Source organism: Lissotriton helveticus, chromosome 7 (genome assembly GCF_964261635.1).
Source record: "Lissotriton helveticus chromosome 7, aLisHel1.1, whole genome shotgun sequence".
In the NCBI taxonomy this organism is placed as follows: Eukaryota; Metazoa; Chordata; class Amphibia; order Caudata; family Salamandridae; genus Lissotriton; species Lissotriton helveticus.
In genome coordinates, this window is record NC_136068.1 from 1,624,761,457 (window position 1) to 1,624,785,145 (window position 23,689).

Here is a 23,689-nt window from a genome sequence, read left to right on the forward strand (position 1 = left end):
ACAGGGTCAGCGCTGATTTGCATATCGCCATTGTCTAACCCAGGGTGGTGTGGAGTGGAAAAACGATGGATTTGGGCCCAGATCTTTGGACTGGGGTGAATGTGTGACATTGATCCACATTCTGTCCATCATTGTTGTGTTTGCAGGTACCGCTCTAAGTGTACTGGGGATGCTCAGACGTGAGTCCCAGACACTCCACACCACTGGAATCAAGCTAGCCGGGCTGATGAGAGGTGTTACCTCGAAACCGGGCCGGTCCTCGGATGCTTGTTTCCGTTCTGGGAAGGACATGGCTTTTGTAGTTCGGACTGGACTGTTCCCATGGGGCACAGGGTCAGCGCTGATTTGCATATCGCCATTGTCTAACCCAGGGTGGTGTGGAGTGGAAAAACGATGGATTTGGGCCCAGATCTTTGGACTGGGGTGAATGTGTGACATTGATCCACATTCTGTCCATCATTGTTGTGTTTGCAGGTACCGCTCTAAGTGTACTGGGGATGCTCAGACGTGAGTCCCAGACACTCCACACCACTGGAATCAAGCTAGCCGGGCTGATGAGAGGTGTTACCTCGAAACTGGGCCGGTCCTCGGATGCTTGTTTCCGTTCTGGGAAGGACATGGCTTTTGTAGTTCGGACTGGACTGTTCCCATGGGGCACAGGGTCAGCGCTGATTTGCATATCGCCATTGTCTCACCCAGGGTGGTGTGGAGTGGAAAAACGATGGATTTGGGCCCAGATCTTTGGACTGGGGTGAATGTGTGACATTGATCCACATTCTGTCCATCATTGTTGTGTTTGCAGGTACCGCTCTAAGTGTACTGGGGATGCTCAGACGTGAGTCCCAGACACTCCACACCACTGGAATCAAGCTAGCCGGGCTGATGAGAGGTGTTACCTCGAAACCGGTCCGGTCCTCGGATGCTTGTTTCCGTTCTGGGAAGGACATGGCTTTTGTAGTTCGGACTGGACTGTTCCCATGGGGCACAGGGTCAGCGCTGATTTGCATATCGCCATTGTCTAACCCAGGGTGGTGTGGAGTGGAAAAACGATGGATTTGGGCCCAGATCTTTGGACTGGGGTGAATGTGTGACATTGATCCACATTCTGTCCATCACTGTTGTGTTTGCAATTACCGCTCTAAGTGTACTGGGGATGCTCAGACGTGAGTCCCAGGCACTCCACACCACTGGAATCAAGCTAGCCGGGCTGATGAGAGGTGTTACCTCGAAACCGGGCCGGTCCTCGGATGCTTGTTTCCGTTCTGGGAAGGACATGGCTTTTGTAGTTCGGACTGGACTGTTCCCATGGGGCACAGGGTCAGCGCTGATTTGCATATCGCCATTGTCTAACCCAGGGTGGTGTGGAGTGGAAAAACGATGGATTTGGGCCCAGATCTTTGGACTGGGGTGAATGTGTGACATTGATCCACATTCTGTCCATCACTGTTGTGTTTGCAATTACCGCTCTAAGTGTACTGGGGATGCTCAGACGTGAGTCCCAGGCACTCCACACCACTGGAATCAAGCTAGCCGGGCTGATGAGAGGTGTTACCTCGAAACCGGGCCGGTCCTCGGATGCTTGTTTCCGTTCTGGGAAGGACATGGCTTTTGTAGTTCGGACTGGACTGTTCCCATGGGGCACAGGGTCAGCGCTGATTTGCATATCGCCATTGTCTAACCCAGGGTGGTGTGGAGTGGAAAAACGATGGATTTGGGCCCAGATCTTTGGACTGGGGTGAATGTGTGACATTGATCCACATTCTGTCCATCATTGTTGTGTTTGCAGGTACCGCTCTAAGTGTACTGGGGATGCTCAGATGTGAGTCCCAGACACTCCACACCACTGGAATCAAGCTAGCCGGGCTGATGAGAGGTGTTACCTCGAAACCGGGCCGGTCCTCGGATGCTTGTTTCCGTTCTGGGAAGGACATGGCTTTTGTAGTTCGGACTGGACTGTTCCCATGGGGCACAGGGTCAGCGCTGATTTGCATTTCGCCATTGTCTAACCCAGGGTGGTGTGGAGTGGAAAAACGATGGATTTGGGCCCAGATCTTTGGACTGGGGTGAATGTGGGACATTGATCCACATTCTGTCCATCATTGTTGTGTTTGCAGGTACCGCTCTAAGTGTACTGGGGATGCTCAGACGTGAGTCCCAGACACTCCACACCACTGGAATCAAGCTAGCCGGGCTGATGAGAGGTGTTACCTCGAAACCGGGCCGGTCCTCGGATGCTTGTTTCCGTTCTGGGAAGGACATGGCTTTTGTAGTTCGGACTGGACTGTTCCCATGGGGCACAGGGTCAGCGCTGATTTGCATATCGCCATTGTCTAACCCAGGGTGGTGTGGAGTGGAAAAACGATGGATTTGGGCCCAGATCTTTGGACTGGGGTGAATGTGTGACATTGATCCACATTCTGTCCATCATTGTTGTGTTTGCAGGTACCGCTCTAAGTGTACTGGGGATGCTCAGACGTGAGTCCCAGACACTCCACACCACTGGAATCAAGCTAGCCGGGCTGATGAGAGGTGTTACCTCGAAACCGGGCCGGTCCTCGGATGCTTGTTTCCGTTCTGGGAAGGACATGGCTTTTGTAGTTCGGACTGGACTGTTCCCATGGGGCACAGGGTCAGCGCTGATTTGCATATCGCCATTGTCTAACCCAGGGTGGTGTGGAGTGGAAAAACGATGGATTTGGGCCCAGATCTTTGGACTGGGGTGAATGTGTGACATTGATCCACATTCTGTCCATCATTGTTGTGTTTGCAGGTACCGCTCTAAGTGTACTGGGGATGCTCAGACGTGAGTCCCAGACACTCCACACCACTGGAATCAAGCTAGCCGGGCTGATGAGAGGTGTTACCTCGAAACCGGGCCGGTCCTCGGATGCTTGTTTCCGTTCTGGGAAGGACATGGCTTTTGTAGTTCGGACTGGACTGTTCCCATGGGGCACAGGGTCAGCGCTGATTTGCATATCGCCATTGTCTAACCCAGGGTGGTGTGGAGTGGAAAAACGATGGATTTGGGCCCAGATCTTTGGACTGGGGTGAATGTGTGACATTGATCCACATTCTGTCCATCATTGTTGTGTTTGCAGGTACCGCTCTAAGTGTACTGGGGATGCTCAGACGTGAGTCCCAGACACTCCACACCACTGGAATCAAGCTAGCCGGGCTGATGAGAGGTGTTACCTCGAAACCGGGCCGGTCCTCGGATGCTTGTTTCCGTTCTGGGAAGGACATGGCTTTTGTAGTTCGGACTGGACTATTCCCATGGGGCACAGGGTCAGCGCTGATTTGCATATCGCCATTGTCTAACCCAGGGTGGTGTGGAGTGGAAAAACGATGGATTTGGGCCCAGATCTTTGGACTGGGGTGAATGTGTGACATTGATCCACATTCTGTCCATCATTGTTGTGTTTGCGGGTACCGCTCTAAGTGTACTGGGGATGCTCAGACGTGAGTCCCAGACACTCCACACCACTGGAATCAAGCTAGCCGGGCTGATGAGAGGTGTTACCTCGAAACCGGGCCGGTCCTCGGATGCTTGTTTCCGTTCTGGGAAGGACATGGCTTTTGTAGTTCGGACTGGACTGTTCCCATGGGGCACAGGGTCAGCGCTGATTTGCATATCGCCATTGTCTAACCCAGGGTGGTGTGGAGTGGAAAAACGATGGATTTGGGCCCAGATCTTTGGACTGGGGTGAATGTGTGACATTGATCCACATTCTGTCCATCATTGTTGTGTTTGCAGGTACCGCTCTAAGTGTACTGGGGATGCTCAGACGTGAGTCCCAGACACTCCACACCACTGGAATCAAGCTAGCCGGGCTGATGAGAGGTGTTACCTCGAAACCGGGCCGGTCCTCGGATGCTTGTTTCCGTTCTGGGAAGGACATGGCTTTTGTAGTTCGGACTGGACTGTTCCCATGGGGCACAGGGTCAGCGCTGATTTGCATATCGCCATTGTCTAACCCAGGGTGGTGTGGAGTGGAAAAACGATGGATTTGGGCCCAGATCTTTGGACTGGGGTGAATGTGTGACATTGATCCACATTCTGTCCATCATTGTTGTGTTTGCAGGTACCGCTCTAAGTGTACTGGGGATGCTCAGACGTGAGTCCCAGACACTCCACACCACTGGAATCAAGCTAGCCGGGCTGATGAGAGGTGTTACCTCGAAACTGGGCCGGTCCTCGGATGCTTGTTTCCGTTCTGGGAAGGACATGGCTTTTGTAGTTCGGACTGGACTGTTCCCATGGGGCACAGGGTCAGCGCTGATTTGCATATCGCCATTGTCTCACCCAGGGTGGTGTGGAGTGGAAAAACGATGGATTTGGGCCCAGATCTTTGGACTGGGGTGAATGTGTGACATTGATCCACATTCTGTCCATCATTGTTGTGTTTGCAGGTACCGCTCTAAGTGTACTGGGGATGCTCAGACGTGAGTCCCAGACACTCCACACCACTGGAATCAAGCTAGCCGGGCTGATGAGAGGTGTTACCTCGAAACCGGTCCGGTCCTCGGATGCTTGTTTCCGTTCTGGGAAGGACATGGCTTTTGTAGTTCGGACTGGACTGTTCCCATGGGGCACAGGGTCAGCGCTGATTTGCATATCGCCATTGTCTAACCCAGGGTGGTGTGGAGTGGAAAAACGATGGATTTGGGCCCAGATCTTTGGACTGGGGTGAATGTGTGACATTGATCCACATTCTGTCCATCACTGTTGTGTTTGCAATTACCGCTCTAAGTGTACTGGGGATGCTCAGACGTGAGTCCCAGGCACTCCACACCACTGGAATCAAGCTAGCCGGGCTGATGAGAGGTGTTACCTCGAAACCGGGCCGGTCCTCGGATGCTTGTTTCCGTTCTGGGAAGGACATGGCTTTTGTAGTTCGGACTGGACTGTTCCCATGGGGCACAGGGTCAGCGCTGATTTGCATATCGCCATTGTCTAACCCAGGGTGGTGTGGAGTGGAAAAACGATGGATTTGGGCCCAGATCTTTGGACTGGGGTGAATGTGTGACATTGATCCACATTCTGTCCATCACTGTTGTGTTTGCAATTACCGCTCTAAGTGTACTGGGGATGCTCAGACGTGAGTCCCAGGCACTCCACACCACTGGAATCAAGCTAGCCGGGCTGATGAGAGGTGTTACCTCGAAACCGGGCCGGTCCTCGGATGCTTGTTTCCGTTCTGGGAAGGACATGGCTTTTGTAGTTCGGACTGGACTGTTCCCATGGGGCACAGGGTCAGCGCTGATTTGCATATCGCCATTGTCTAACCCAGGGTGGTGTGGAGTGGAAAAACGATGGATTTGGGCCCAGATCTTTGGACTGGGGTGAATGTGTGACATTGATCCACATTCTGTCCATCATTGTTGTGTTTGCATGTAAAGGGGCCATATTTACAAGGGCAGGAAAAGCCTCGCAGTGTGGCTTTTCCTGTAAATATGGGGCAGAGAAATGCGCTGCCAGTGCGTCACAAAGAGTGACATACTGGCAGCGCAAGGGGCTTGTAAATCTGCCCCTAAGTGTTTACCGCAGCTCTGTTATTGGGCCACATTCACCTAGGGAGATGGACCAGGGCTACCAGCCCACTGGGGCACAGCTGCTCACAAGTGTGAGGTGCTAGAAGCGCGACTCAGCTACAGGCCAGGTGGTGGAGGTGGGAAGCGTAAAGTAAATTAGTTCATAAACACATGCCCGTATTTAACGCTGTGACTAGGTCCCGTAGTGCTTGTCCCAATAAAGATATTTAGCATTATAAATGCTGCCACCCAGTAGCATACTTTTTGACTTAACAAAGGGCTTAAAGGTAAAGTAAATGTGTCAATTAGGTGTAAGACAATTTTACCATGTGTAAAGGAGAGAGCACATGCGCTTTAACACTGGTTAACAGTGGTAGAGAACTAATAGCCTAGAAAAATGGGGTCCAGAAAAAAGAAGGGGTGAAGGCAAGGCAAAAGGTTTGGGGTCACCCTGCTGAAAGGGCGAGGTCCAGCACTTACTGAAAGGTGTAAACTTGGTCAAAAGTGTAACTTGCCTTTGTCAATCAGGCCCTAAATCTTTCAAGGGCAAAGTGATGCTCTCTACAATGCTGGGGCTGGCTGAAGAAGTTGGTAAATACAGGTCTGCCAAACTAAAACAATGTGATGTTATCAGTAATTGATGCTATCAATGACCCCAGTGATTAAATGGCTGAGTTTACCAGCTGAAAGATACCACGCTATGTTAAGCTGTCTAGTTCTTCACTAATGATGGCTATTCCGAGATCAGTCTTCAAAACGTTTCTCAACATCTTCTAGTTCATATTAAGGAAGTGCTTCTGGAGGGTCGTGGCTAACCACCTAATATGGCGGAAGCAAATTGAAGAGGCACTGGACCACGGGGATAATAATCCTGTCACGCCATCGCGAAAAGAGCTGCACCAAACTTTTGCTCGACGCGCTGCTGCACACCTGGACGGAGGCGGTACCTGGCTTTCAAACAAAAAAAAGCTATTACTGAGGAGAACGCCCCTGGTGCTGGGGCCTAATTGGCGAGAAGCGACTCGCACTAGTGTGGTGTGCCCATTGACCGCCCCTGTGACGCTGTATACCCGTGGCTTGGAGTGGGGAAGGTGGATGGCCCCACACTGCCGCCATCAACTGCCCGACTTCGGAGAAGTGGCGCTGCAGAGAGCAGGTGTGCTTGCGCCTATGGGTGAGTGCTCCTCGGCCTCTGGCGGTGCCCGGATAGCTGCTCCTCAGGGACTTACTCAGGAGCGGATTGACATGCGCCAGCTGACTACCATCAAAGGCCGCTAGCACCAAAAGCGGAGGCGAATAGGTGGAGAACCGAACCACGTCCCGGTCCCTGACGGAATGAATCCCAGCACACTACCTGGGGAGAGTAGCAGGTAACCTGCCTGTGTGGAAGGCCTGATTGTAGCGATGAACCCGCCTGTGGAGTGGGACGGTGTGGGTGCAGCCGGAGGCGCAGCGGGGCAGCATCCGGCCCACTGGCCTTAAATGTGAATGCAAAGTGAGGCACGCTAAGCGACATTTCTCCAATTATTAATGGGCACGCTAACAGGCAGAGCGATAAGAAAAGTAGCGCTAACCTTGGTTATTGCTACTTCCCTTACGCCTGCTTTTCTTTTGACTAAACAATGTTAGTCAATGGGTGGTGGATTATAGGGCTGAGACCACCCAGCCCTATCAACAAGGATATAGCCCTTTTCCATGGAACATTGCTGGAAAACCAGCGATGTTCCATGGAAAACACTGCTATCTCAGGAATAATTATCGCCATTGCGCTATGCGTTGGTAATACAGCGCTAGCATGGCGATAATTATCTGAGATAGCAGGCGATAAAATTCCTCACGCTAAGGGCGGCCAGCGATAATTATTGCTGCCGCTTGTTGATATGCCCCAACGTTCCTGGGTTTGTCTTTACCGTGTACCCACTAGATCATGCTGTCCTGGAACCCATAGGGATGCGAAAGGAAGCCAGAAGTGAGCACTGTTTAAGGTGTATTTTACAACAGATCATTCTTAGCTGTTTATCTTAGCTATGAAGTGAGCAGTTGTACGGTCAGGAGGACAGGTGCATGAGTGTGAGTAGGACAACATGGGGTTGTAAAAAGTGTTCTGTGAGTGTGTAATGGAGTGAGAGAGCGTGTGTGTGTGTTAATGACTGTTGCCACAGCTCCTGACAGATGACTCTAGATGGTCAGGTGCATTAAAACTTCTTTTAATCCTTTAATCCAGTTATTGTTAAATATATGTACAGACCCCAGAAGCACACGGTATTCTCTAGGTTCATCCCTTCATCCATCTACCTATCCTAGACTTCTGTATCCCCCTCCACTGCCCACTAATTTATATCCACAGCAGTCAGGAAGCCCCAGGATGACTACAACTGTCCTTGTTTCTGTCACTGTGTACTTTCCCCTCCAATTCTGATCATGAATTGTATCGTTCTTACTCCCTCTCAGTTCTTTTACGACTCCTTTGGATTATTGTCCTCCCCCTTTCCACTCTCTCCTATGCTTCAGATGTTTTCCAATTTTCCCCTCTTTTTCCCCAAATCTATTTATTTTGTAGGGCTTTTCTTTTAAATCCCATATCTAATCCCCATTCTCCACGAGTGCTCTTTACCTTTTAATTTCGTTCAGCCCATTCTATCTTCCATGTTTCCCCTTTCTTCACCCTTCACACTGTATCTTCTTTTTCCAGGGTTTCCCTCTCTGCGAACTCTTCATTTCGAGCCTTAATTTCCATGTGCTCTTCTTCTGTTCTCTTTCGTCCTTTGCTATTTAGTAAACAGGCCATGGCCAGACTGGGAACCGAAAGCAGCCCTGGCAAATTTTGCTAGACCAGCCCCCGTCTGGCGTGTAGCGAGCCCGACCGCTACTAAGAGCATTTGGAGGGGTTCATCCCCCTAAGGAAATTTTGGAAAAAGACAGACCATTTTTCATTCCATATTCAATTATATCAATTTTCAAAGCACAATAGTAGATGATGACCTTAAAGAGCACCAGGTTACCCACCCAGTCATATGTACCCATAGACGTTCTTTCAGAGAGCACTAAAAATAGACAAGTAGTGTAGTGTGTTTATCTAGGTACCTATATTGATACTCCTATTTCTGACCCTTGTCCGGTTATTAATTCATTAATGTCCATACACCGGCACAGAAACCCGTTTTCAGATTAGATCATAGCGCATGCTGTCACATTAAGCAAGCACTATCCCTTCAGCCCCCTAGAGAAGCACACCGAGTTCTCAAAACAAATCAAACCTCCAACAGACCTGGGAAATCCCCCGCAGCTATTGTTTTGATTTCGCTCGAGAACTCCTGCAAAGAATGTAAGAACGACCAGTCCTTATGACATTCTTGCTGACGTCTTATGTCCATCCTTACGTCAAACATGGCACCTTTCAGGTATAAATATACCGATGCTGCCCTAAGCTAGGACAAGGTGGTGACGAGCTTGGAACAGCGCTACTTGCCAGAGAGCCCAGCTGATGCAGAAAAGCCCACGGACGCTGCCCCTCCCTTTTGACGCGCTGAGAAAGACGCTGCCTTTTCTCCTGCCGAGAAATCCAGCCTCCGGCGTTTCCAGCCGCCCTCGCGGGTAACTGGGATATCGAGTCCTGAGACAGAGATGCCAACCCTCCAGCCTTCTAAATCCCAGGTACTGAACTGACTAACCCCTTACAGAGAATTCTTGAGTCAGATTCTTGGCAAAACAAACTTAACTTAAACTGCTACTTACTTACTCCCTCCCAAGTATTAGGCTTAGGTCAGGTACACCGGGATAGGCGTAGTTAGAAGCACCGGTTGAGTACGATTAGTCAATGTATATATGTATGTATATCTTTTATCCATTTTAAGTATCATATGGCTAAGAAACCATATAAATGCTTTTACAGTATTATTTTATAATTCTGTTTTTACTGTATGCACTTTACTTAACTATAAGTATTGCAATAATAGCGATTCATTTCTCTTGTATGAGAAAAGAGACTGATCATTAAATAACATCTTTTTATTGAAACACGCCCATCTCTTATTTCTCTACAACCTGGTGAAACTAAGAATGCACGTACTGACTTAGTAAAATAGTTGTCTTTTGTTTTCACACGACTCTAGAAATATACTCTTGATTAGGGGAGAGCAAAGTTGTCATGTTCTATGGTTGTCAGAAACTAAATCCCTTCTTGTCCATCCAGGGAGGTTAAACTCCTCCTTGCCTATTCGAGAAAGTTTCTAGTGAACTCTGAGCTAGCTGGCACACATAACTTTAAGTCTAATATCGTCAGTAGAAGACCTAGTTAACCACAGTCCTACGTCTATACTATTGAAGATATTATTCCAATGCGCAGAGCCTATTGGGATAATAGGAACTACACTACATGGCGCCCAACGGTTTGGATAGGCAATAAATCTAACGCAAGACATTAGAGTAACTCAGTCGTGCTTTTTCACACAGACCCGTTTTTCCATAAAACTCCAAAGACGTCTGGAGTGAGTGAAAGGTTAAATCCGCCAAACTTAGTAGAAGGAGACTCCTATGTATGGTTTTTGGTTTATTCAACGTTGAAGGATACAGTGTTCCAAAATATTGTGAATCTAATCTTTGTTTCCGTGGAAACCTGATCTGCAACAAAACTCTTCTTGGCAGTAAAATGTCAGAAACTGAAGAAGATAGGGAGGCAGCTAGAATAGCAGCTCAACTCCTAGAGGAAGACACAAGTCTCCTACAGAAAGACCCGGGTGCAATACTCATCCCGGTCAGCATAAGAAAAACTATAACTTTAAAACTTATAGAAAATGGACTACCACCGAGAGGTGGTACAGTCATATTCGTAATTGAGGCACACGAATATCGGCAGACAGAGGTATTCTATTCATGGATACATTTTCCAGCAGCAAACGCTGTAACAAAGGAGTTCCATTATTACAAAATAGAGGAACCTCCGGATGAGTACACCCCTTTCGAGGAGGTGGAAATACCACTCAAATACCAAGAGCACCTGCTCTGGTTTAAAGGCGCCCTAAAACATAATGACCACATCACCAGGCTCGGTCCACTAGGTAGACCAGGAGCAACGTGGCCGGTTCTAGCCAGATACACACCACATCCAGACATTGAAAAAATGTCAATATCAGAACTTTTAACACAGTTAAAACAACTGATTAAAATACACAGACAACTAGTCCAATATGTAATGCGGACTTCAACAGTCCAACCAGCTATTAAAATTCCACAGCTGACCCCTCATCAGGGGAACACAAATAAAATCACACCACAGAACATACAGTCCTGTCTAGGTAAAGTACCCATTAAACGGGAACAAATTCCATTCTGGTTAGCACAAAAAATCACTCAAATAGAGGCGGTTTTTCCAGACACCACCCCTGTGGAGAAACACAGAATTCTGACTATCTGTCTCCCAATGGGGATTGCACCACATGTGGAGGACTGTGACACTTGGGGTACAGTCTTTGCTTCCATTTACACAAAACACATGGTGTTCCGTCCAGGGCGATAATACCAGAGGTGCTAAAACAGATTCAAAATGAATACGGTCCAGAACCTGCTTTAACTCTGGGTATGAAATTACTGAAAGACTTCAAGCAGGTCTCGGCAATATTACTAGCAAACATAAAAGGGGAAGCAGCAAATGTGGCGATCCGCCAAAGATTGAAGGAAACAGATATAGCAGACCAACCATTTGAACTTGCCAGAATCATAGAAAAATCCTATGAAGAACTAGGAAGAGATAGTTTGGGTGGGAAACCAGTGAAACCCCAACTAATAGAAAATCCTGAAAAAGTATTTATTAAAAATGATCTAAACACTTCAAAAAAGAACTGGGATGGAAATAAACAATCCACTCCCAAAGAAAAAAGATTCCAGTCCAGAGGAAGGTCTCCTCGGCGGAGAGAAAGATCTCCGGACCAAGGAAACAAGTCTCCCCAGAGGGAGCCCTCTGAGAAAAAATACAACCTTAGAAATAGGGATAATTTGAAGAAACCTGATAGATATCAAGATATTGGTACACGTCCCTCTCGATCTTTTCAGACTTCCTCGCAGAAATCGGAAAGAAGCGGACGGTCAGAACACAGGGAAGAGCACGTCAAGTCCAAAGACAAAGAACCTGCTCATCAAAGTAAAAAGTTACAATTTCCAAAGAAGAAGGTAGCCAGCATTAAAATAATCAAACATGCCGAGGATCCTGAGGACTCAGCTGAAAAACGGAGAGTGGGCTCAGACAATGCTAGACAGCGCAGCAGAAGTGAGCATATCTCGCAAGATCGTGATGAATCATCACGAGACAGTGGACACGAATGAGTACATTCAGGTGGAAACTGCAGATACCAGAGTTAGCAAACCTCATAAAATATATGAAATAACCTTACGTATAGAGGGAGATAAGACTAGAAAAATAACGGGTCTATTTTGGGATAATCTCTCCAAGGGCTATGACATCCTTCTAGCTGAAAAAGACTGGCCACCAGAGTTTGTCAGGGAGTGCCCTCATGGCGAAGAAATGATTATGCCTGCCTTCTCAAATCATATTCCAATTCATAAAAAATATACACTTGCAAGAAAGTGGGCAGTAGCCCAGGCTCCTGCACTATATAAAAATCATGTGGGATGGGATGAGGACTCTCCTCCTCACAAAATCCAGTTAAAATCTCAACCGACTGCACAAAGGCAGTACCCAATTAAGCAAGAAGCTAAAAAACAGGTCAGGGAGATCTTAGATCAACTTGAATACCAGGGGGTGATTGAAACATGCACCTCACAAATGAACAATCCTTTGTTTCCTGTCTCCAAACCAGATGATTCATATCGTCTAGTTTTGGACTACAGACACCTTAACTCATGCTGCAAAACATTTGTAGTACAAAACTCACACAGTGCAGCACTAATGAATAGCATAGTGCGCAAAAAATACAAAACAACATTAGACATCTCTAATGGATTCTTTTGTCAAAATATAGCACCAGAAAGCAGATATTTGACCGCTTTCTCGATAAATGGCTCGCAGGAAATTTCTGTTGTTTGCCCCAAGGGTTCAAGAACAGCCCGGGATTATTCTCAGCGAGAGTAACAGAGTTACTACAAATATATGATGATGAGGCATTATCTTATGTCGACGACATCTATCTAACAGACAATGACTTGGATACTCACTTGAAAAGAGTGAACACCATAATACTTGGGTTCGCAGCAGAGGGTTACAAATTCAACTTCAAGAAGTCAAGAATTGCCCATCTGACTGTCCTATTTTTAGGATATGAAGTATCAAGTGAAGGAAAAAGCCTGGCTAAAGATTTCCTAGAGAAATGTGCTGTAATCCAAACACCTAGAACGCTGAAAAACTTACAATCAATTATAGGTTTCCTAAATTTCAGAAGAACTTACATTATAAATTATGCAGAGAGGGTTATACCTCTCTATGATCTAATAAAACCAGATTTTAAAAGAATCAACTGGACTCAAAAACACACAGAAATTTTGAGATCTTTACAAACAGACATGTTAGTTAAAACAAAACTGCAAACACGCGATAACACACGCAACCTTGTGATTCGATTCATCCCAGGAAGATGCGGATTCACATACCTAACCTCAAATGAAGGAGAAAAGGTACCAATAGCATACAAAACACATTTGTACACAGAAGCTGAAAAAACATTCAGCATTAAGGAAAACATTGTTCACGCGGTTCAAACAGCTGTAGCAAGAGAAAGATACCAAGCTGATGGCAGACAGATTACAGTCAGAACAGCAGAATCAGCCTTTGAGGCATTAACAACCCCATGTAATTTACCTACTATGGCACTAAATCCAAGATGGATACAATGGGAAGATTCTCTTGCTACAGACAGAGTGAAATACTATTTTGATCCAGAGTTGACAAAATTAAAAAATCTAGAATATGAAAGAGAATATCCTCTGCCAATCGACATTCTGCCCATACGACAGTACGCCTGTGTAATACATACAGACGGACATGCTCAGCCCTCAGTTTGGGGAGAACAAGCTTATAACGCCACATGCGAGATTACAAAAGACGTGTGGCGCGGAGGTAAATTAAGACCTCTGTTTTCAAAAACACACTCAGTGGAAAGTAATTCAGAACAACAAACTGAAATAATAGCGTTAAAAATGGTGCTGGATAATGCGGATCGCGAATTCCCGACACTAATAGTGTGCGATTCATATTACTGCGTCAAATCATACAATAACGACTTGCAGAAATGGGTTGAAAACGGGTACAAAGATGACACAGGTGCAACAATAAAGCAAAAATCACTTTGGGAACAAATAGTTCTTTTAAAGAAAGAACTACAAAAGACTCACGTGATACATACACTGAGTCATCAACGTGATGGCGTTCACGTTGCAGGGAATTCATTGACTGAGACAGCCACAGCGGAACCAACTAAATCGGCTTCCGTAGCTACAAAAAAGCGTTCAGTAAAATACATTGACGGGGAAACAATGCTGGCGGTAAAAACGTCATCAACAGGCGACTGCTCAACGCTACCCCTCATGTATCCACTCAATTATACATATATAATCGATGCAAACTCCGTTCCTTTTGCTCGAATCCCTGGAGTGGGGGATAGAGTGATTCCAAACATGGACAGGAGAGGCTTGTTAATAGCAGACGCACATATGGGTGAGGGTCTTAGACACCTTACACTTAAGGATTCTGTAGAAGAATTACAATCAACATACTGGTGGCCAGGAATGAGCCTGCAACATCACATATTTGCAAAAAACTGTCCAGAATGCAACAGAGATCGCAGTGGTGACCGAGACGGTGTACTGCCATGGCGTTTCACCCAATAAGGATTAGGCTATCGACATGAAATACCCAGTATGAATAATGCGTCATATTAACATGTAGAGACTATTTTCACTTAAAATGTAGACCCCAGCTCTCGGCTGACGTCTGAACTGTTATACAAAGATTTGCGAGTCTATAATGGCATATACGCAATTGGCATGCTACATTCTGACCAGGGTCCTGCTTTTAGCTCTCGAGCTTATAAGACGGACATGGCCGGCATGGGCATAGCATTGCGGTACTCTTGTCACCTCCTTCCTGAGGGAAACGGGATGGTGTAAAGAAAAAACCAGGGCATAGAGCAATCTATAACAGCAAAGGTATTAGGTTCGGGAGCTAGGTGGGTCAAACATTTAATAAGTGTCCAACGTAGTCTTAATATTCTGCCAAGAAATTCTCTGAAAGGTCTCAGTCCGTACGAACTATTGTTTGGGACTAGAATGTTAATCCAGGACCTTGATAGTCAAACTTCAGTGGTTAAAGAAAAATGCTTTGATATCAAAGATCGTTTGGCTATTTTACAGGACTTAAACGAAACAAGAAAAGACCTGAGCAACATAATGTTGAAACATCAGCCAATAACCACTGAAGAGAAACCACCTGTCCCAGCAAGGCCTGTCTGGATTCCAAAAATCGGGGATCTGGTCAGAGAAAAGATCGCGGTGAAGAAGGAATTTGGGCCTTCTTACAGAAAAGCAGTTCCTGTCTTGTCTGTCAACGGGACAAGATCAGTAGTACTACCGCCCCTTGCTGGTAAAAAGGAGAACCGAGTTGTATCCATCGACCTGGTTAAACCACAATCATGTGGCCGATAACAAGTAGTAGGCCAAGTGGACTCCCAAGAAGTAGCAGAACACCAAAGTTTGCTACAAACACAGAGGTTCAAACTGAAAGACTAATCACAATTGATAAACCTACAGTAAAACAACAAGGACTATGCAACAAAGCCATGGAACTTAAACCTCTTGAAACCCAAATTAAAATATTAAATCAAGAAACACCAGTCTATAATGATGCAACCACAGACTATGCTAACGAAACAAAGAAAATTCCAAAAACGAAAAGGAATCCAGAAGCAATTGAAACAATTGACAGAACAGCGTCAGGCTACTTCATCAACTTCGATGATTTTTCTGAAGATCTGAGTGAACCAGAGGAACAGCGGACAACAAAGACTTTTAAAGATAAAGCAAAGGAACTCTTTCATCAACTAAAAGAAACCTATCTGATTTCTCCATGGATTGAACTTTGGGTGGCACTAGGAGTATTCACCCTCATACTTTGGCTCATCATGGTACTATGCTTGGGACATTTCATTGAGGGAAAATATGTTACAATGGACACAGCAAGTCAGAACATCAACTTGGTCCTGAAACCACACAAGTCTTCACACATCGAGAAAAGATATCTTTCTCCAGTAAACTTCACAACCAATCCTATACCCGGTGGGGTAGCATGTGACAAAACTGATTACGAAATATATGGTCCGGTTGAGCTCCTGAAGTATCCTCATCAATTCAAGATTTCATTAAGTGACTTTGTAAAACCAAGCACATTTGCTGATGATTGGGACTTTGAAAGTATTAATGATATGATGTCTGATCTAGTAATGTCAGCTAAATTTACAGAACATGATTATTTGCAAGGTTCATCTAATTACGATCAAATGTTTTGTTACAACCATTATGGTAACCATTATCTGCATAAATCTACTCAACCTAGAAATGTTTTAAATTTTAACCAATGGGAACATTGTGCAACTCCACCAAAAGGCAGTTCAAAGACATATTTTAATAAATATTCATACTTTTCAGGGTTCAACACAAGTAATGCAGAATCATTTTATTTCAAATTGTTAAATAAGACAGGAGTGAAAACCATGCTTACAAACACAAAATTAATATATTCAGACTCATTTTTTGAAAAAATGAATACATTCGGTTTTGATTTCTGGAACAATAACATTGAAACGAAAACAATCTGGGGCACAAAAGATTGGCAAGTGCAAGGTATAGAATCATTATTTAGAGCCTGCATGATCCCAGAACAAATTATATTTTTGAATGATACAATTCAACAGACATCCTGTCTTTGCCTAGCCAAAATTAAAGACTTAAATAAACCGTCTATTCCAAAACCAACACCTAACAGTAATAGCACTACAGATGTTGAGATAGACGTATCCCATATTTTAAACCAAAACAGAACACATGCTGATTGGAAACAATGGTTGATCTGGCCAACAGACAAAAATAATTGTCAAGACAGATTCCTGAACAAAATACAGGGGTTCACATTGACCCGACCAGACCCAAGATACTCCCAGAGACAACATCCAGGGATTGTAACGACTTATAGTGTGGGGAAACTCTGCCTTCAATGGCTACATACATCCACACTGTCAGAAATTAAGCAACACTTAACTTTACTTAAAGAAGGTGCTGACTTGCGTGATTTCATCATGGGACCACGCAAACAGCGTCTAAAACGTTTTATAGCGGCCTCTGTATATGCAGCTTACAAATAAGCTTGGAAAGTAACTCAAATTGAGACAGCAGAAAAAATACGGGAAATTGACCGTGTTAATTTGGAAAAATCACTTTCTGTTGTGGACAATGGGTTAATGACTCTGTCTTCCAGAATATATTCACTGGACAGTATTGTATCTTCTGCAATCAATATAATAGAACAAGACTTACTGATGTTGCAACACGGTCAGTCTCAATTACGTTCTATTGTACAGCTTGGCTGGACGTTACAAAATCTACGTTCAGGCTATGTGCCTTGGCGTTTAATCAACACAACGTCACTATTTAATATCTTTAACCTTACTGATAAACAAATCAGTTTGGCACAAAAGAGTGCTGACTATACAATTCTGAGCATTGAAAAACTTGAGAGATTACCATTGACAATGTCAGAACGACCTGTCATTGAATGGATAATACATGGGATAATAAATATTCCGATAACAACTTTCCAGTTTCAATACTGCCAAAAATATATACAGGCAGGCCAGTATGAAAGGTTGGGTAAAGGATACATTAAGTCCACATGGAACTTGCCCTATACACACACATGTGTCAGTAACAACGGACAGAGTGTATTTCTTAGTGGTAATAATTGTGAGAAATCACTGAGTGGCATACTTCTGTGTCAGGGTATTAGTTTGCATGGGGCCTGTGAAGGGACTTCAAATAACCTTTCATGTTACCAGTTAGGCACAACTGCAACACAAATAGAACCATTCGGGAGGAGGAGCTTGGCGGGCATCCGAGATGGCCGCGTGAGCACAGCGCTCCCCGGACCCCCGCCGCTCCCGGCATAATATCCTGCATAAATCCTGATTTTTCACGAGGATTTGTATAGAGGACGTTGGGCTGATCTACCTGGACCTTTCAGAAATATATTTTGACACCGGGTGCCTGAGTTACGGTGATTCGAACTTTTGGGCTCCGCCCTTGAGGGGCGCCCGGGACTGGGTGAGGTTCAGTGGCCGTCTTGGAGTTGAACAACAACGGCAGGGGGATTGGACTTGTGGGTCCCCTTCTTAAGTTTCGGTTTCGATTCTGCCTCTGACTGGGACATCGGCGAGAGGATCAGGCCGGAGCTGGGTCCAAGGCACGAGTCGGCTGTCGGGCCTTTGGCTGGACTATTCTCCTATTTGGCTGTCCCTATCCTAGTGGTGCCCTTGTTGCGGTCCTCTGGTCCCGAAGCCTCCCTTTCTGGTGCCCGGTCCGTTGACCCTGGTGAATCTCCTTGTGACGCATCTCCAAAATGGCGGGCAGAGGGGACCGGGAGACGCGGAAGACGAAGACACCTCTGTGCGGGGGTCCGGTCCAATCTAACGTCATGGACCGTTATACCCACTCTAAGGGATCCCCCGGAGCTGCCCTGCCCGGTCCCAGTGTGTCTGACCACGTCGTGGATGCGTCGACGGAGCCTTCCTTGCAGGACATCATGGGCGCCATTTCTGGCATGAGGGAGTCGATAGGCCAACAATATGAAACCTTGGCCCACAAAATTGACACCGTGGCCATCGATGTGAACTTAATTCGGCCCGATCTCTCAAAAACGAATGAGAAGGTGAAGTCATTGGACATCAAGTCATCCAGCCTCACGGCGGACGTCTCTGAGATACAGACGGAGATTGGCAATCTCCGTAGGGTGAACGATTTCATGGCCCGGCGCTTGGACGATTTTGAGAACAGGGCACGTCGCTGTAATGTTCGCGTGGTTGGTGTTCCGGAGAATCCAGAACCCCATTCGGTTGATCTCCTGGTTGAAGACCTGATCCTAAACCACCTTTCTCCATCTGGCCTTAGTAAATTTTTCACAGTGGAGCGTGCACATCGTGTTCCGGGGGGCCAGGGTAAGCCAGGTGCCCCGCCGAGACCTATTGTCGCAAAACTTTTCCACTATAGGGATCGGGACGCTATCCTGCAGGCCTCACGGGTGAAGGGCCCGGTGGCCTTTGAGAATGCCACGGTGAACTTTTATCCGGACTTTTCCCAACAGGTCCAGAAGCAGCGGATGGGATTTCGTGGTGCTAAGAAGCGTCTTAGGGACATGGGGATGCGCTACGCTATGCTTTTTCCAACCAGGCTGCGGGTTGAGTACAATGACCGAACTTTCTTCTTTGATCGGCCGGATGCTGTGAATGACTGGCTGGACTCCTTGCCTGGCCAACCTCCTGAGACTGAGTCCGATGCCCACCCGGGCGGTGCTGAAGGTGGTGTAGAGAGCTGAACATTTCGTCTTTGCCTGGTGCCTTGTTTTGAATAACTCTTTCCAGGAGTGTATGCCTCCGTTCCTCTACTGCTTATGTGATTTGATGTATGATTTTTTCTCGTTATTGGTCTTGATCGGGGTGGTGGGTGGGACGGAGCCTTTCCTCCTCCGGGGTCTTTGTGTAGAATAGGGGTTCTTGGGCGACAGGCACACTGCAGGTTGGGGTGGCTTTTTAGCTTTTTGCAGGGGTGCAGGGTGGGGGGTGTTTTGTTGTTATTTGGGGGGTGGGCGGGTGGGAAGTTCGTTGTTTGTGTGTTCTATTTTCAAGGCGACTTTATCCTGTATTTGAAGATGTTTCTTGTGTCCTGCTCATTGGTGGGGGGTTTTGGCTTTACTGGGTGGGATGGGGGGTAGCGGGTTGAGATTTGTTTCGTGGAACGTTAACGGTCTGGGTGATCGTATCAAACGGAGTGTGGTGTTGAAATGTATACGACGTTTATCTCCTGATATTGTTTTCCTGCAGGAGACTCATTTGGTAGGCAATGTTTGTCATGCGATGAATAGGTGGGGATATCGCCTCGTGGCACATTCAGGGTTCACCTCGGGTTCTAGGGGTGTGGGTATCCTTGTTCGGGCTTCCCTCCCCCTAGCTATTGATGATGTGATTCAGGATGATCGAGGGCGATATGCTGTCCTTGTGGGTCGCTATGAGGGTCGTGCCCTCTCCCTCTTTACTGTTTACGTGCCCCCCGGTTTGCAAACTTCTACCTTTTCCGATTTGGGCCGTGTGTTGTTGGACCTCCCTGATAGTACTCTCTTTCTGGCTGGTGATTTTAATTCGGTGATCTCCGGTCTCCACGATCGCCACCCCCCTAGAGATACTCCTGCGGCCCAACAGTGGTTGGGTGGGTTTTTGGATACCTTTGGCCTGGTGGATTGCTGGAGGCTTTTACATCCTACTCAGCTTCAATACACCTTTCACTCTGGGGCCCATGGGAGTCTGTCTAGGCTGGATTATTTTCTGATGCCTGCGGCTCAGTCGCCAGCGGTGCGTGAGATTGTACACCTACCCAGGGGTATTTCTGACCACTCTCCGCTCTGGCTCCGTTTTGAGGTTGGAGTGGAGACAGTGGGCCGGGTGGCTCCCATCAATCCGTGGTACCTTACCTCCCCCGAGACCCGCAGCCTTTTGCTTCAGTCTTTGGACGCATATTTTCTGGATAACGAGGGGTCGGTTTCCTCAGCTGTGTCCCTGTGGGAGGCCTTTAAGACGGTGATTCGTGGGCAGGCCCTCTCCCTTATTGTTGAAGCTAAGAGGGCGAGGAATAGGGAGGTGGTGGACCTTGAGGGGGAGATCTCTGCATTGGAGGATGCTTTGGAATCTGGTGTCACGTCTGCGAAACTCCACGCCCTGGGTCTGAAACAATTTGTCTATAAATCTATGGTCACGGATGCTGCTAAAGTGATGTTTCGGGAGCAACAGGGTCGTTTGTATGATGTGGGGGACAAAGCGGGTAAATTGCTGGCATGGCTGGATAAGAAGGAGAGAGCTAATCGTGTGGTGCCCGTGATTCAATCTTCGAGTGGTGAGAGTGTGACGGACCCGATTGGAATAGTTGACTGTTTTGCTGAGTATTTCCGTGTGGTATATACCCCTGTGTCTGTGAGGGATGTGGCTGACTCTCGCCTTCTATTGCGTGATATTGCTCTGCCCAGTGTCTCCGACTTGGATCGTGTAGCGTTGGATTCCCCCTTTACTGTTGATGAGATAGCTACTGCCATCCGTTCACTCCGTTCGGGCAAAGCATTGGGCCCGAACGGGTTGCCAATCGAACTGTACAAGTTGCGTCCCGACAGAGTGGCGCCATATCTTCGCGCCATGTTTCTGGAGTCCCGGGAACGGGGTATTCTCCCATATGATCAGCGACTAGCCACGATAGTTGTCATCCCTAAGGATGGTAAACCGCGGGACCTTTGTTCATCCTATAGGCCCATATCCCTGCTGAATGTTGAGCCCAAGGTATTGGCGAAACTTCTGGCGTCCCGCCTCCTGTCGGTCATTGGTGGCTTGGTCCATCCGGATCAGTCCGGATTTATCCCGCATCGCAACACGGCTCTTAACCTTCGTCGTCTCCACGGTGCGATTGCGAGGGCGGGGCTTCTGACGGAGCCGGCCATTTTGGCATCGTTGGATGCCTCAATGGCTTTTGACACTGTGGAATGGCCTTATCTTTGGGCGGCTCTTGAGAAATTTGGTTTTGGGCCTGAGTTTATTGGTTGGATCAAGTTATTATACGCTGAACCTCTGGCGCAAGTAGTGGTAAATGGTAGAGTTTCGACCCCTTTCACCCTTGGCAGGGGTACCCGTCAGGGCTGCCCCTTGTCTCCGTTGCTTTTTGCACTCGCCTTGGAACCATTAGCTGCCTGGCTTCGATGGGAGCCTTCGCTCAAGGGGATTCGCTGGTCACCGGACTTTGAGGACCGCGTCTCGCTTTACGCGGACGACATTCTTTTATATCTCACCTCCCCGCGTAAATCTTTGACTGTTTTATTTAATGTTCTCACTTCGTTTGGTGCCAACTCGGGCCTCGTTATTAACTGGGCCAAGTCCTGCGTGTATGTTCTCTCGGGTGTTTTACCCCCATTGCCTAGCAGACTTCCTATCCAGGTGGTCCAGTCTGGCTTCAAATATTTAGGGATCTTCATTACGCTGGACCCCTCGCTCCGATTTGAGCGGAATCTCCTCCCCCCGTTGCTTAGATTGCGACTGGACGTGGCCCGTTGGCATAAGCTTCCTTTGTCTCCTCTGGGCAGGGCGGCTCTGTTTAAAATGATGTCCTTGCCGCAGTTCCTCTACGCGCTCCAGAATTCCTATGACGATATCCCCAAGACCTATTTCCGAGAGATCGAGAGTCTTCAAAGGCAACTGATTTGGGACGGGCGTCCACGTATTGCCCTCGCGAAGCTCACCATCCCCTGGTACGACGGGGGCATGGCGCTCCCCGATATCAAGCGATATTATTGGGCTTCCCAGTTGTCTGCTATTAATCACGTGATGTTTTTACCGGATCGAAATCCTGCATTCGAGATGGATAGACTCCAGCTGCCGGGTGGGGACTTTAATAGAGTGCTTTATTCTCGATCAGCCGGGCGACATCTTGTGGGCCCGTCCAGGATTGCAGCAACTGTGTGGCGAGCCGCGAATGTGAGTTTGGGCTGGGGGGATCGAATGACACTGGCGACGCCGCTTTATGCCTCGGAACGTTTGGGGTGTCTCTGGTCTACTAAGGGCTTTGACCGCTGGGATATGATTGGGATATGTAAGGTGGGTGATGTGTGGTCGAAAGGTATTGTGAAGTCGTTCCAGGCCCTCCAGGCGGAATACGGTTTGAACGGTAGGGAATTTTTTCGTTATCTGCAGGTCCGACACGCCCTCGCCTCAGTCTTGACTCCTGACGAGGCCCTGCCCGAGTCTTCCCCTCTCGAGGATCGTGTCCTTGATGGCCACCTGCCTGATAGCACTATTTCCCTGATCTATAAGAAGCTGATCAATACTCGGGCGGACTTATTGGTCCGACTTCGGGAGGTTTGGGTCGGCGATGGGTTGGAACTGGATGACGAGGATTGGCAATCGGCGCTCTCCTCTCCCAAGGAGGTAGCCATTCCTGCCCGTCTCCGTTTGGTTCAACTTAAAATCCTTCATCGAGTATATGTCACTGGTCCGCGTCTGGTGACGATGGGCTTTTCCCTGGATGGGTTATGTAAGCGTGGTTGTGGGTCGAGTGCTACTTTTTTACACATTCTTTGGGAGTGCCCGGTTGTGGCGGCTTACTGGACTGCTGTGCTTGAGGTGATGATTGCTGTGACTGGTGTTGACCTGCGGCCGGAGCCACGACGGTGTCTGTTGAATGTGTGGGAGCCCACTGACTACTCTGTAGCCCAGACCAGATGGGCTACCTTGGGTTACATGATTGCGAAACGGGACATTGCGCAACTCTGGGGCGCATCCAGGCCCCCTGAGGTCTCGAAATGGGAGGACAACATGGACTGGTCCATGTTTCGTGAGAAGACTGTATATGTGGCCAGGGGCAGACCCAGGGCGTGGACGAGGATTTGGGGCCAGTGGAATGAGTATCGTGGGGATCTCTGTACCCCTCCCCTTGTAGGCACTACTGATGTTGTCCTATCTCCCTAGGCGAGCGTTCCCGGAACCTTTTCATACTGTTTTGTGAATTTCCGATTCTCCCCGCTGCTCCCCCCCCCCCCCGACTTTGTTAGAGCCTCAGGGCTCTTGGTATGTTCTCCTGATTGTAGACCATCCCCTCCGTTCTTTGGGCTGACCTTGATTACTGTGCATTCGCCTTTTTAGTGTTTGTTTTTCTTTTTGTATAAAATAAAAACTCAAGATGCTCTGTGATATGTTGGGAGTAATGCTTGGTACTTGATTTGTGCCTGACCACGGGAGTACATTTCTGATTCATGCTTTGTGCCCTTTTTATTAGCGGCCAGCCCGTGAGGTTGTAGGCCCATCCTTGTATTTTTCTATGCTTGCTCAAATAAAGGTTTTTGAAAAAAAAAAAAAAAAAAACAACA